The 14,986-nt window shown below is 40.5% G+C and overlaps 1 long non-coding RNA gene across 1 annotated transcript; it reads left to right on the top strand.

The window, feature by feature from the left end:
- The first annotated feature begins 3,173 nt into the window (after positions 1-3,173).
- Gm41742 lies at positions 3,174-14,913 on the top strand. The gene is made up of 3 exons (XR_877464.1): positions 3,174-3,326; positions 13,343-13,491; positions 14,704-14,913. It is a non-coding gene; the product is annotated as a predicted gene, 41742 (long non-coding RNA).
- The last annotated feature ends 73 nt before the right edge of the window (positions 14,914-14,986 follow it).

Raw genomic sequence — 14,986 nt, 5'->3', positions numbered from 1 at the left:
CAGTGAAGCAAAGACTCAAGAACAAAAAAGGGTTGCACAGTTCCCCATCACTATTGGTTGAGTCTTATTTATATTCTTTCCAAACATCATGTGCCCTCCCATCGGTCTTATCTCAGCAAACCATCATGAGTCTGACTCAGCAAAATACCATATGAGTCTGTATTACATGACACAACCAGAAACTTCCACTTCAGGATGCTTTTATTAACATTTTATTACTTCCCTGCACTGGCTGGAGCCTCCCCTATAGTGTCAAATAGAAGTGGGAAAAGTGGGCTTGTAAAATCCTCTGTCTATTGCTAATTATGATATTATAGATAAATCCAACAAACATGATCATGCACGTGGTTATATATATGAATTTGTGTTTGATTATACTTCATTGTTTCTTGAATTACATTCACAAATATTCCTGTGTGTTAACGATTCTTTTGTATGTGTATAAGTCTTTTAAACTATATTGGGCAGAGATGCTAAAACTTAACAACAGTAGGTACCGAAAATAAATATTTCAACATCAAAACAAACATGATTGTCACAAGTGCCCATCCCACATGCATGCGCTGATGCCGTCACTGGGTTTTGTTCTCAGAGCTCTGCAGACTGGACTCAGAATTGCCCCTTTCTCTTTTATTTTCTATGACTTCTTCGTATCAATGCATTAAAATATCTGACAGAATTCATGAATAAATTTTCCTTGAACCCCCCCCCCCTTCGGTCAATTTAGACTCATTAGTTGTGACTCTATGGGGATTGTCCACTTCTAGTGTTAGCTTGGAATATTTTATTTTTTAAGTATTTGTTCATTTTTCTAAATTATTTTAATATCTTATTTATGGCCTCTCTGTAATGTTTACTTTTCTGAATTCAGCAGCATTTCTGCTTGTTTTATTTCCTGTTTTAAATTACGTCAGTCTTCTCTATTTTTCTCTTGGTTTCTTAGTTCCAGCAATCTACTGTTTTTCTGTTCTTCTTTATTTTACTCCAGTGTAGTCTCTGTTGCTCTCCTCTGCCCGTTCTTGCTCAGTTTTTCTTTTACCCTCAGTGTTTTCGGGTACCAGGTTGAACTGCTGGTGCGAGATTTTTGTTTTTGTTTAATTGGTGCTTTAGATTTCCCTCCGGGCTGTTTTAGATGTAACCCACATGTTTGGGTATTCTGGGCTTTCATTTTCAATCATCTCAAAGTATTTTTTTTAATCTTCATGATTTACCTAATGTCCTAATTATTATGTATTCATGAATTTCCTATTTCTTTTCTGTTGTTGATTTCAATTTCATTTCATTGTGGCTGGAGGATATTACTGAGGCTTGTGGCTTAGCATGTGATCTGTCCTAGATGATGTCTCAAGAGCACTTGAAAAGAATGCACGGTCTGTAATTGATGGTAGAGTGTTGGGAGATTGTGAGTTCTGGTGTGTTCATAGCATCTTTGAAAGTTCCCGTCACCCTCTGTCTTCTTCTACAAGTTTTGTAGCCATTATTTAAGGAATGCCTTTGAAGTCTTCAATGAGGATTATTTCTTTTAGCCTTCATCCTGAAAAAAAATATTTCACATGATTAGTTTTCAGTTATCAGATGCATATCTGTTTATGATTATTATGTCTTTTCAAGACATCACTTACACTACAAATTCTCTGTCCCTGTCTCTGTCTCTGTGTCTCTGTGTCTCTGTGTCTGTCTCTCTCTCTCTCTCTCTCTCTCTCTCTCTCTCTCTCTCTCTCTCTCTCTCTCTCTCGTAGTGGTTTTGTTTGTAAGTTTGTGTCTGATGTTAGTGTAGCCTCTTCTGCTTTGTTTGGATTTTCCTACCATTTTAGTATATTTGTAACCTTGTCTCTTTGGTATAACACACAGTCAGGATTTGGTTTTGCAGTTTGTTGCCTTGATTGTTTAATTCACAAACATTACAGACTTCAGTGACAGTGTGGTTGTGTTTGCAGTTCTGCTCCTTCTGTTTTTCAGGTCACTTGTCCTAGCTCTCCATTCCTCACTTACTGCTTTCTTATGTTCAAAGCAAGTATTTCCTAATACAACACTCTGATTCTCTTATTTTTAAATTATATTTTGGTAGAGATTTTCTTATTTTTATGTGTGTGTGCCTGTACCTGAATGCAAATTGAATAGAATCTGCTTCAGATTTACTTTATTCAAACAAGATATAGAAATGTTAAGTTTATATATTTGTCTCATTTCTCTTTTGTGCATTCTTCTTCTATACATTTCATTTATATGTTATAACCCCAACTTACACTGTTATTGTTAGAACTAAGGTCTTTTAGGTAACCAGGCCCCAAGCATGGCAGGACCATGCCCAGCCACTCAGCTGCTAGGGTTTGGTGACAGCCTCACTAAAGTCACAATTCTATCTTACAGGACACACATTAACCAAGCCCCATTTGCCCAGAAGAAGAGCCAACCCTGTCATCTAAGCCCAGTCATGGGACATAGGTCACACATGAACTAAGCCTGCTTCCTTGGAGTACGAGTCCTCACCTTCCCCAGGAAACCTTAAAAGTGTACCCTGTTAAAACCTAAAAGGGTAATCTGTCCTCGAATCTCCCGAGAACCTCCTCTATTTTCCCTTCCTAAAGAACTTAAAAATTATAATAATTATTACTTCATGTAAGTTTATGGGTTTTGGTGTTTGAGAGGAAATAGAAAAGCTTGTGTTTGATACACTAGTCATGTTATTTAGCAGTTCTGGTTCTTCTCATTTGTTCCCAGGATTTCACAATCACTGGGCATCATTTTCTCAATCAAATATAGTGGTGTTCCAACCTTCTGTTGTAGTCATTATAAGAAAATGCATTCCATGTGTGTATTTGACAGTCCTGGACATACGGTTATAAGCATATTGTTTAATACAATCGGTTTTAAAATTACTTAGAGAAGAGGGGGAAATACACATTTACACTGTCTTTTATATTTATTTAATTATACTTACTGATGAATTTTTTTCTCCTATGTATTTGAAATTCATCTCTGGGGTTGTCTTTTTCCATTTTTCAAATTTTTTTATGATCCCCTAAAAAGTCTTTATGCTAACAGCACGTTATCTTAGTTTGCATTTACTGTGATTTTTAAAAATTTTGTCCTGCTTTTAAAATCTTTTTTTACTGGATTTAAAATTTCTGTTGGTCATTGTTTACTTTCTCACTAGCTTCTCCCATTGTTTCACTATTAGCTTTAATTATATTCACATATTTCTTCCCTCTCTATGTGTACACGGCCTTGTTTGTGTGGATGTCAAGGGACAGCGACTGGTAAATGGGTCTTCTCCTTACACTGTATGGGTCCATGGGATGGAACTCAGGTTGTCAGGATTAGTGGTAAGTACCTTTACATATTGAGACAAATCGCTAACACTCCTAATAAAAAAATAGTATTTTATTAGAATCCCTAAATAAGTGCTAAGTTATGACCTTTTAAATATTTTCTTCCTTATTCCTTCTGATAGTCTACTTTGTATATGTTGATATGCCCACATTTCCCAACAGCTGTTTATTTTGTATGTTTATATTTCTGTTTTTGAAATTGTGCAATCTGTATTTACTAAAGTCTTCCAAGTTTGTTGACTTTTTCTTCTGCAAGTTCAAACATGAGCTGTGTGCCTCTCATGCATGTAACAAATTAGTTATTAGATTTTTCAATTTTAGTCATTGGAACTTTGAATTTCAGAATTTCCTTTTGCTTCTTTATATGGTCTGCCTCTATATTGATGTTGTCTAGGTGATAAGACATTGTCTTCCCCTTTTATTTCCTTATTTTGGTTATCTTTGGTCCTTTGTATGCATTTATAATGTCTACTTTGAAACTTGTTGGTTAAATCTGTTGTGGAGCTGCTGTTCAGGGCAGCTTTCGTGATCGCCATGTTCCCCACAATGAGGGTCAAAAGTTCTCTAAAAAATATGACTCTTTGTTGTTGTAAAGTCAGCATCTTAGATGATATATTGCAGAAGCCCTGTGAGTGGTCGCCTAATCTCCTAAGGGGGTTGTCACCTGCTTGCTTATTTACAATGTGAGACTGGTTAAATTATTCTGGTCTCTTTCCCTTGCAATGAGAAGCCACTGATATCTCTAAACTGCAGCCCTGGATAATGCCAAGGTGCTTTCAGAATTGTGTCTCACTATCTCTCTGACTGCAGCCAGGTCCACTAATTCCTGGCTGATTACTCTGTTGTTTTTAATAATGCCGTGAAGCACACATTTGTCTCCAGAGGGATCTAAATCCAGGCTCCTTTGCAGGGATAGTATTTGAAGACCATGTTTGCTTGTTTTAACCCTAGGCAACAGCTATCCTTAGCTTTCCTTGGCCCTTATTCTAAGTGATAAACTGGCTGGCCTACAGTCTGATCAGTAATGAGGTTATAGGTTGTGGGATTGTGATAGGCAGCCTATTTTGGTTGAATGGGGTTTGCTCCGGTGACCCAATAGAGAAATCTACACAGGACAGAAAAGCGAGCCACGTTCCCAGAATCACGTGCCTGAAACCACAGAGCCCAGAGCTCCATAATTCTGTGACTATCAGTCACGCAGACAATGTCCTACGATTCTGACAGTCTGGCTAGACTCCACCCCCACAGTTACAAGACTATAGCCAGGTATGCTCCTTCCCACAGTTACCTGATAGCCCAGCCCACTATAAGAAGGGCTGGCTGCATGGTCCATCCTTTCATCTCAGCTCCAAACTTTGTCTCTGTAACTCCTTCCATGGGTGTTTTGTTCCCAATTCTAAGGAGGGGCATAGTGTCCACACTTCAGTCTTCATTCTTCTTGAGTTTCATGTGTTTAGGAAATTGTATCTTATATCTTGGGTATCCTAGGTTTGGGGCTAATATCCACTTATCAGTGAGTACATATTGTGTGAGTTCCTTTGTGAATGTGTTACCTCACTCAGGATGATGCCCTCCAGGTCCATCCATTTGGCTAGGAATTTCATAAATTCATTCTTTTTAATAGCTGAGTAGTACTCCATTGTGTAGATGTACCACATTTTCTGTATCCATTCCTCTGTTGAGGGGCATCTGGGTTCTTTCCAGCTTCTGGCTATTATAAATAAGGCTGCTATGAACATAGTGGAGCATGTGTCCTTTTTACCAGTTGGGGCATCTTCTGGATATATGCCCAGGAGAGGTATTGCTGGATCCTCCGGTAGTACTATGTCCAATTTTCTGAGGAACCGCCAGACTGATTTCCAGAGTGGTTGTACAAGCCTGCAATCCCACCAACAATGGAGGAGCGTTCCTCTTTCTCCACATCCACGCCAGCATCTGCTGTCTCCTGAATTTTTTGTCTTAGCCATTCTGACTGGTGTAGAGACTGCCATATCCAGGGATCCACCCCATAATCAGCATCCAAACGCTGACACCATTGCATACACTAGCAAGATTTTATTGAAAGGACCCAGATGTAGCTGTCTCTTGTGAGACTATGCCGGGGCCTAGCAAACACAGAAGTGGATGCTCACAGTCAGCTAATGGATGGATCACAGGGCTCCCAATGGAGGAGCTAGAGAAAGTAGCCAAGGAGCTAAAGGGATCTGCAACCCTATAGATGGAACAACATTATGAACTAACCAGTACCCCGGAGCTCTTGACTCTAGCTGCATATGTATCAAAAGATGGCCTAGTCGGCCATCACTGGAAAGAGAGGCCCATTGGACACGCAAACTTTATATGCCCCAGTACAGGGGAACGCCAGGGCCAAAGAGAGGGAGTGGGTGGGTAGGGGAGTGGGGATGGGTGGGTATGGGGGACTTTTGGTATAGCATTGGAAATGTAAATGATCTAAATACCTAATAAAAAATGGAAAAAAAAAAAAAAAAAAAAAAGAAAGGCTGGCTGCTTGCTTGGCCCTCCTAGCTCTCTTTAAGCTCTCACCTTTCTTACTCTCTAGCCCTCCTTCTCTCTCTCCCTTCCCCCTTTCTCCACTGGCCATGGCTGGTCCCTCTCTCTTTCTTCTTTTTTTTTAAAACTAGGTATTTTCCTCATTTACATTTCCAATGCTATCCCAAAAGTCCCCCACACCCTCCCTCCACTCCCCTACCTACCCACTCCCACTTCTAGGCCCTGGCATTCCCCTGTACTGAGGCATATAAAGTTTGCATGACCAATGGGTCTCTCTTTCCATTGATGGCCGGCTAGGCCATCTTCTGATACATATGCAGCTAGAGACATGAGTTCCAGGGTTACTGGTTAGTTTATATTGTTGTTCCACCTATAGGGTTGCAGATCCCTTTAGCTCCTTGGGTACTTTCTCTAGCTCCTATAATCAGCCGCCAAACGCAGACACCATTGCATACACTAGCAGGATTTTGCTGAAAGGACCCTGATATAGCTGTCTCTTGTGAGACTATACCGGGGCCTAGCAAACACAGAAGTGGATGCTCACAGTCAGCTATTGGATGGATCACAGGGCTCCCTCTCTCTTTCTACCTTCTCTCCTTTCTCCCTGCATTTCTACAATAAAGCTCTAAAACCATAGACTGTCTCTGATCATCAAGGCCTGCAGTGCTTGAATGGTGGGATGGACTTTCTCCTAACGTGCCGTGCCTTATCTCCTGCCAGAAGGCCATCCTGTGTTCCAGTCATGGCCCTCGTGGGAACCATCCAGTGTCCCTCTCCCTCTACCCTCTTCTCCCTTCAGCCCCGGGGCCCAGTGTCGCCCCAGGGGCCCCCATTCTGTTCTCAGCTCTTCCACCATATCCAGTGTGGTATGCCGGAGGCTGGGAGCCTGGTGCCTGGGACTGACCTTTGTCCACCACCGGCTGAGCTGGGGTCCAGAGGCTTCACACAGCCAGACACCCACCCCGGGGGCTTCGTGGAAAGCATGCGGCAGTCCTCCTCTCTCTGCCTGTCCAGAACACCGGAACTCTTGTGGGACATGGGTTTCCTCTCACTCCCTCTTTCCCCCACACAAATGGCCCCGCATAAGGTGTACTTAACTTCTGTTTACTAAGATCTTAGAGCTCACAAGTGTATAGCCTGCCTCTCCCTCTAGATTCCGGGTTGAATATCTTAGTGTAGTGTATTTTCCTCTGCATGATGCTCTTGTTTTGATTTCTTGGAATTAGGTAGCGATTGGTAGCATCTGGTTTCTAGCCTAGAATCTGACTTTTGAATGGTCATAGATGGGGTAATCAGTACCCTAATATTCTTTGCTAGGCATATGGTCAGAACATATGTCTCATAAGTAGGGGCTGAGAGGAAGGGTGTCTCCAAGACTTTGGAGGCACACACTAGGAATCTGGATGTACCACCTGTAGTAGTATGAGAGATGTGGACAATCTCCTGCTTTTACTAGCAGGTAGAATAAAACTGGCCCATATTCTGCCAGCAACTGTTTGGAGTGAGTAGAAATGAGTATGCATGTACTAAACAGATTAATGATTTCTCATCCAGCCTCACACATTCCTCACTTGGGGCACCAAATTCAATGAATTTAAATGCATTAGCAATAACTCTGAGTCACTGATACTACATTGATGATTAAGAAGAAATCAAATTCAACCAAAAGTGAGCCAGCTCTAAATTATTTACTTCAGGCTCCTCTTATGTCTTCAGGTGTCTGTCCTCTACCTACCTGATATATGAGTCTGAATCTATGCCTGCCTTAATGTTGTCTTGTAAGTCTATATCTGTGTCTGTCCCTGAATGTCTCTGTATGACTGTGTGTGTCTGTCTCTGTGTGATTGTGTGTTAGTCTTTGTGTGACTGTTTGCCTTTGTATGACTGTGTGTCTATCTCTGTATGACTGTGTATGCTTGTCTATGTGTGACTGTGTGTGTCTGTCTCTGTGAGACTGCCTGGCTGTCTCTGTGTCTGTGTGTGTCTGTCTCTGTGTGACAGTGTGACTGTCTCTGTGTGACTATGTGTGCTTGTCTCTGTGTGACTGTGTCTGTCTCTGTGTGACTGTGTGTGCTTGTCTCTGTGTGACTGTGTGTGCTTGTCTCTGTGTGACTGTGTGTGCTTGTCTCTGTGTGACTGTGTGTGCTTGTCTCTGTGTAACTGTGTCTGTCTCTGTGTGACTGTGTATCTGTCTCTGTGTGACAGTGTAACTGTCTCTGTGTGACTGTATGCATCTGTCTCTGTGTGACTGTGTGTGCTTGTCTCTGTGTGACTGTGTGAGCTTGTCTCTGTGTGACTGTGTGTGTTTGTCTCTGTGTGACTGTGTGTGCTTGTCTCTGTGTGACTGTGTGTGTCTGTCTCTGTGTGACTGTGTGTGCTTGTCTCTGTGTGACTGTGTGTGTCTGTCTCTGTGTGACTGTGTGTGCTTGTCTCTGTGTGACTGTGTGTGTCTGTCTCTGTGTGACTGTGTGTGTCTGTCTCTGTGTGACAATATGTGTCTGTCTCTGTGTGACTGTGTGTGCCTGTCTCTGTGTGACTGTGTGTATCTGTATGGTAGTTTGTGTCTTTCCCTAACAAAAGGTTTTGTCCTGTCTTTCTTTCTTTCTTTCTTTCTTTCTTTCTTTCTTTCTTTCTTTCTTTCTTTCTTTCTTTCTTTCTTTCTCTCTCTCTCTCTCTCTCTCTCTCTCTCTCTCTCTCTCTCTCTCTCTCTCCCTTCCTTCCTTTCTCTCTCTCTCTCTTTCTTTCTTTCTTTCTTTCTTTCTTTCTTTCTTTCTTTCTTTCTTTTTTTTTAAGAGTTTTCAGTGCCTTTCTTTTTAATCATCTCCAGTGCTATCATTGCCTCCTCAGAAAGCATTTATGTTTCTAGAAGCATAATTTAAACAGTCTTTTACTGGACATTGTGACATCTCTATACCTCTGTACTAATTTCAGAAAAGCCAAATGTCTACACATTGAGACAAATAGTAGGAAGTAGCTATAACATGAATTCAGAGATGAATCAGATTTTCTTTCTTCTTTTTTTTTTTCTGATTCCAAATTTAGGTTTATTAAGCCTGATCTGTTTTTCTTTTTATTGGATATTTTATTTATTTACACTTCCAATGTTATCCCCTTTCCTGGATTCCTCTCTGGAAAACCCCTATCCCATCCTTCCTTCCCTTTCTTCTGTGAGGGTGCTCCCCTCCACCCACTCCCACCTCCCTGCCCTGACATTCCCCTACACTGGAGCAAGGGCTTCTCCTCCCATTGATGTCCAGCAAGGCCATCCTCTGCCACATATGTGGCTGGAGCCATGGGACCCTCCATGTGTACTCTTTGGTTGGTGGTTTAGTTCCTGGGAGCTCTAGAGGTTCTAGTTGGTTGATATTGTTGTTCTTCCTATGGGTTGCAAACCCCTTCAACTCCTTCAGTTCTCTAACTCCTCCCTTAGAGTCCCCTTGCTCAGTCTAATGGTTGACTGTAAGCACCTGCCAGGCTCTGAAAGAGCCTCTCAGGAGACAGCTATATCAGGCTCCTGTCAGCAAGCACTACTTGGTATCTGCATGATTCTTGCTGTCTGGGTTTGGTGTCTGTATATAGGATGGAGCCCCAGGTGGGGCAGTTTCTGAATGGCCTTTCCTTCAGTCTCTGTTCCACACACTGTTTCTATATTTCCTCTCATGAGTACTTTATTTCCCCTTCTAACAAGGACTAAAGCATCTACACTTTGGTCTTCTTTCTTCTTGAGCTTCTCATGGTCTGTGAATTGTATCTTGGGTATTCTGAGCTTTTAGGCTAACATCCACCTATCAATGAATGCATACCATGTGTGTTCTTTTGTGACTGAGTTACCTCACTCAGAATAATACTTTCTAGTCCCATCCATTTACCTAAGAGTTTCATGAAGTCACTGGTTTTAATAGATGAGTAGTACTCCACTGTGTAAATGTACTATATTTTCTCTATCCATTCCTGTTTCTTGAATATCATAGAGAGTATCACATAAAGAAGGAGTGAATGATATTTTTCAGAAATCTTCATCAGAGTTTTACAAGGTATTAAGTCACTGACTTCAAACTGACCCACATAACAAACAGTATTACAAACATCATTGTTATTAAGCAACAACCAAATGTTGTGCTCAACATTTATGGTGTATATTCTTGTTATAAGGTTTCTTTCAACCTTTACAGTTGTTCTTCTCAGTAAATGATAGGCATGCATTATTTTTGGTCAGGGTTGCAGTAGAGTACATAATTAAGATTATAGCTGGGCATTAGCTTAGGTTGTAAAAGTTGATTGCATGGGAAATTCAAGGCAAGTAAGGTTGATTGCTACGTTGCTCTCTTAAGGGCAGATTAAAAAACAAGCTGGGTACACAGTAGGATAGCAGTCTTAAGTCTTAAGTAACCTCAAGGTTTATTATGAACTTTGGCTATGAGGTACAGCAGAAATTCCAGTCCCTTGGGGTATAAGAGATATTTTCACAAAATTGCATAACCACCAGAGTGGGTTATATATTATTAATGCTCTTAAAAAGTTTTAGTAAATTTTGAATTTTGTAAGTTTTTTTTAAACTTGCTATATATCTTTAGTACCATTTTTAGACTGTTTAAGTTTTTATTAAACTTTCCCCAAATTGATCTGTTGAAGTTATTTGTAACACTCTTACACAGAGCAGTGTATGTAGAGGATTTGTGTGTTCACCAAGCAACCTAAGAAGTAAACTCACAGGCATACATAGCCTCAGTATTCTCCTTAATCACATTTCATTTCCTCCTTTCCCATTGATTTGAGGCTTACATTTGATTATATATAAAACCAATGTGTTCAAAAAATTGAAACAAAGGATTTCTTAAACGCAGTATACACTGATAGCTCCACAAGCAAGATGTGATTCTTCAACATTCAAGGTAGCTGGGCGTGTGCTGACTCATTACTTTAGACATCCAGCCTTTACATTTCATCATTTACACTAAGAACCTATTGACAGACACAGTGTAATATTAAGGTATCTGGAATAGTTAACTCCTGCTACCACTAGTAAGTCATAGCACCTTGATGATGAAATATTATGCAAGATCCTTAGTGTCTCAGAGTTTTGCTTGATAAGATCCCAGTATTGTGAGGTTTTGCATAGGGTTAATATGCATCTCTCTCCATTCCTACCTCTTGAGCGCCAGACTCGACCAGCAACTATTGGATGGATCACAGGGCCCCCAATGGAGGAGCTAGAGAAAGTATCCAAGGAGCTAAAGAGATCTGCAACCCTGTAGGTGCAATATTATTAACTAACCAGTACCTCAGAGCTCTTGACTCTAGCTGCATATGTATCAAAAGATGGCCTAGTCGGCCATCACTGGAAAGAGAGGCCCACTGGACAGGCAAACTTTATATGCCCCAGTACAGGGGAACGCCAGGGCCAAAAAATGGGAATGGGTGGGTAGGGGAGTGGGGGGGAGGAGGGTGTGGGAGGCTTTTGGTATAGCATTGGAAATGTAATTGAGGAAAATACGTAAAAAAAAAAAAAAAAGAATGATACTACAACAGGATCCTTCTGCACACGTTTATTGGGAGAGCTTGATTACAGAGGCGAAGAGACCCCGAGCTCAGAACTGATGCTGCTTATAGAGGCCTAGGAGAGGCGTGTCTCACACCTGGATTGGTTATGCACTAAGCCTCATTTGCATGTTCCTCATCTGATTGGCTACTCTCTCTCTCTCTGTACCTCACAGAGCCTCATTATCATACCTCATTTGTATGCCTCACATCTGATTGGTTATACTCTCAAAGCCTCATTATCATGCCCGGCCCAGGCAGTGTCTTTGCAAAAAAACTTTACTGCATATGTACACATTGGTTGTTTGTCCAAACTTATGCGTGGTGGCCAGCAGTAGTCAGCGCCACTCTGCAACGACACATGTGGCTTCCCACACCTACCCAGCATTTTCTTCTGTTCACAAACACATGGGGACTGAAAATAGTAAGCTCATCTTAAGAAACTGTATTTATCCAGGAAGGGGAGGTATTTAGGGATGTTTTTCTAGCGGGTGAAAGAAGCAACCTGAACTAGATGCACATCCAGAGTCAGGGGATGCTGAAGGGCTTCATGTAGAAACCAGAGAAAAGCCAAGCTTTAGGATCTCTCTATGATAGATAATCATCTTGTTGAAATGATATAGAAGGAAGGAGGTTTGAACTGTGTGAAGTGTCTAAGAAAATCAGTGAATGGTAGCAGGTGATCACTTTCCTGGAAGGGTTGTGTAGTGCCTTCAAACAGCCTCCAACAACTCATGGCTATCATTCATGGAAGGAATCAGTAGTGCCTTCAAACAGCTCCCCATAACCCATGCCCATATTTCTTATCCACCCCGTCATTGAAAAGACACAGAAGTACCACACTTGAACTGGTTTCCAAGATTTTTTTTCTTATGCCTATAAGATTTCAATTTCTCCTAGAAATACTTTTTGCTAAATATATAATGGTACTTTAAAGTGATAACTTTCTGCTGAATTTGGTTTTCCCCAAAGGCTCTTTTATCACTTGATTCTTTTTTGATACTACTCTAATCTCTTTTTTTAAGAGTTTAAAAATAGTTATTGGTGTGTGTGTGTGTGTGTGTGTGTGTGTGTGTGTGTGTGTGTGTGTAGGTATCTATGAGTTTGTGCATGGCCCATGTGTACAGGGCCTGGGGAGGCCAGAAGAAGGAGTCAGATTCCCTGGATCTGGAGTTAGAGGTGTTTGTGATCTGCCTGATGATGTGGGGGTAGGACCTGAACTCAGGACCTCTGTAAGAGCAGTGAGGGTTCTTAACCATTGAGTCACCTCTCCAGCCTCTACTATTCTAGTTTTTATAGTTATTTTTCTAGTGGCTATATCTTGCCTTTCCCACTCACCTAACGGGTTCTGAACTAAAATCATTGTTAACAGAGAAAAGAAAACAAACATTTTTATATAAGTTTCTAACTAGCACAGATCACATTTCTGAGATGGATAATGCAGAGCTTATGTATAAACACCAAGGGTATACATATAATTCTTAGTGCTGATAGAGGAAATAAAACTGTGGGTTTGTGTCATATCCTTTACATTTCAGTTTTAGTTTTTCACTCAAAATCCAGAAGATTTGGCATATCATATAGCTTACTTTTTAAGAATTCAATTTATATATATATATAGATATATATATATATATATATATCTATATATATATATATAATGAGAGCAAAATTTCATTAAGAATTAGAATTAAAGGGGTCCAAAGGAAACAAATTTATTTTGTCTTTATAGAGCTAGTGTGCTTCTGAAGACGAAAGGTTAAACAAGTCATAACTGGTAATAATGGTATGCTGAGGTAGAGCAAATGTGCTTTATTTCAGGAACTTACTTTATAATAATGCTATGGAGATAAAAAGAATCTCTCCCATCTGTCGAGCTGGCTCTTAAGAGATGCTAGCTAGGCATATATAGCTTATGTGTGGATGCTTCCTCCTCTCCTGTTCTATTTCTTTCTTTCCAGGAAGTAACAAATGGCAAAATCTTCCAGAATCTACAGTGCAGTGCAATCCACGGCAGCTGCTCAGAAGATCTTTGAGAGGAAGAGAGCTGATGCTTGACAAAGAGGCTGTTAGCACCAGACACACAATTGAAGTAGCCATTCTGTTGAAGGTGAAGGAACTAGGCTGTTGGGGAGTGAAGTATCTCTCCAAAGATGTATTGTTGGAGATTCAGTCACATGTGTGAAACTGTCTGAAGTGTCTGAAGGCACTCAGCAGGCATGTTTCACATGCTGTCATTGTTAAAACCTTGAAATAAGTTGCTGGCGACACATAACCCTCTCTTTGGAATAATGCCAACCCAAGTGATCTTGCATTATGGCCTTTTTCTCTAGAGGAAAAAAGATACATCATCTTCTATGCAGCAATGTCTGATTGTATTCCACATCCTTTGTTGGGTATTAAGACAAACAAAATCCTTTGCCATGTTTCTTTGCTTGCTTCTTTGTTTCTGCCACAGAGGCAGAAGTGCACCTTTGTATTTATTAGTCTATGAAATAAATAGGTCAGTTATCTGGACTAAATTCAATGCAATTTGTGGCAAAGTTCTTTGCTATGCTGGCTGTAAGACCACAGATTTCCTTGAGCTCTTTAAGCTATTTAGAACTAGCAACAGGGCAACAGGACTGTGATATTTTAAGATTTTTGAGAATGTAACATGTCAGGGTATGGGAAGGAGATAAAATTGTACATGAATGTATAAGTATTCTTGAGGTATAATTAGAAAATAGGCAATAGAAGTGGTATATATTCAAAATTTAGTCATACTACCTATTTAGAAATTACCAAAAGCAAGATAGTAATTTCATCCAAGTGGTGTTTTTCTTTACCCAATTAAGCTGTGAAATAGGACTGATAAATCACTTCACAGAACATCAAAGCTCATTTTTCTTTTCCAAATGCCAACTGGATAAGTGAAGCCATGGAATTACACTGAACTCTGTGTCTATAATACACTTCTTTGTGTGTAAATGCACATGGTAATACCAAATTTTTAGATCAATTGTAGACAGGGATGAACATCAGTAACTAACAATACAGTCAGATGGTTATAATGCTACAAATTACATAAATGAGGAATTCTCCTCCCCAATAGGATTTCTGGGAAGTTTCCATTTATTGCTGTCCATTCTCTAAATAGTCTAATAGCTGAAGGAAGGGGCACAATTGTCTTTTTCGAGTTATAAAAGTGCTTGCAAGGGCCAGTTCCACAACTGGTATTTACGTTAGCTTATATATGCCTATTAAGTTAAACCCTTGGTATTTTGAATATTTTTAATTTAGTGATGTGTGTCCCAGATGTTGCTTTCTTCCCTTCCATCAGAATGGCCTTCAGGACCCACATCAAGGAACAGATGAATGTGCTCTTTTCTCAGAAGGAATCAAAACCACAACTTGGATGTTTGAACTCAAGAAAGCCAGGGTTTGATGCAGCTCTCCCTGTATACCATCAAGGTGTGCGATGCTGAGTTCAGTCTCTGCTACAAGCCATTCTGCAATAGTGCCAGATCCTAGGGGAGGATTGTGGGCAGAAGGACCCAGAGAAAGTGGCGCAGGTGAAATACTGTGCAAGGAAGACAGGCATGACTGTTTAAAGCCTCACAGAG

Source organism: Mus musculus, chromosome 18, assembly GCF_000001635.26.
Source record: "Mus musculus strain C57BL/6J chromosome 18, GRCm38.p6 C57BL/6J".
NCBI classification, from domain to species: Eukaryota; Metazoa; Chordata; class Mammalia; order Rodentia; family Muridae; genus Mus; species Mus musculus.
The sequence above is the reverse complement of the archived record's forward strand: the minus strand, read 5'-3'. Positions and strand labels throughout refer to the sequence as shown.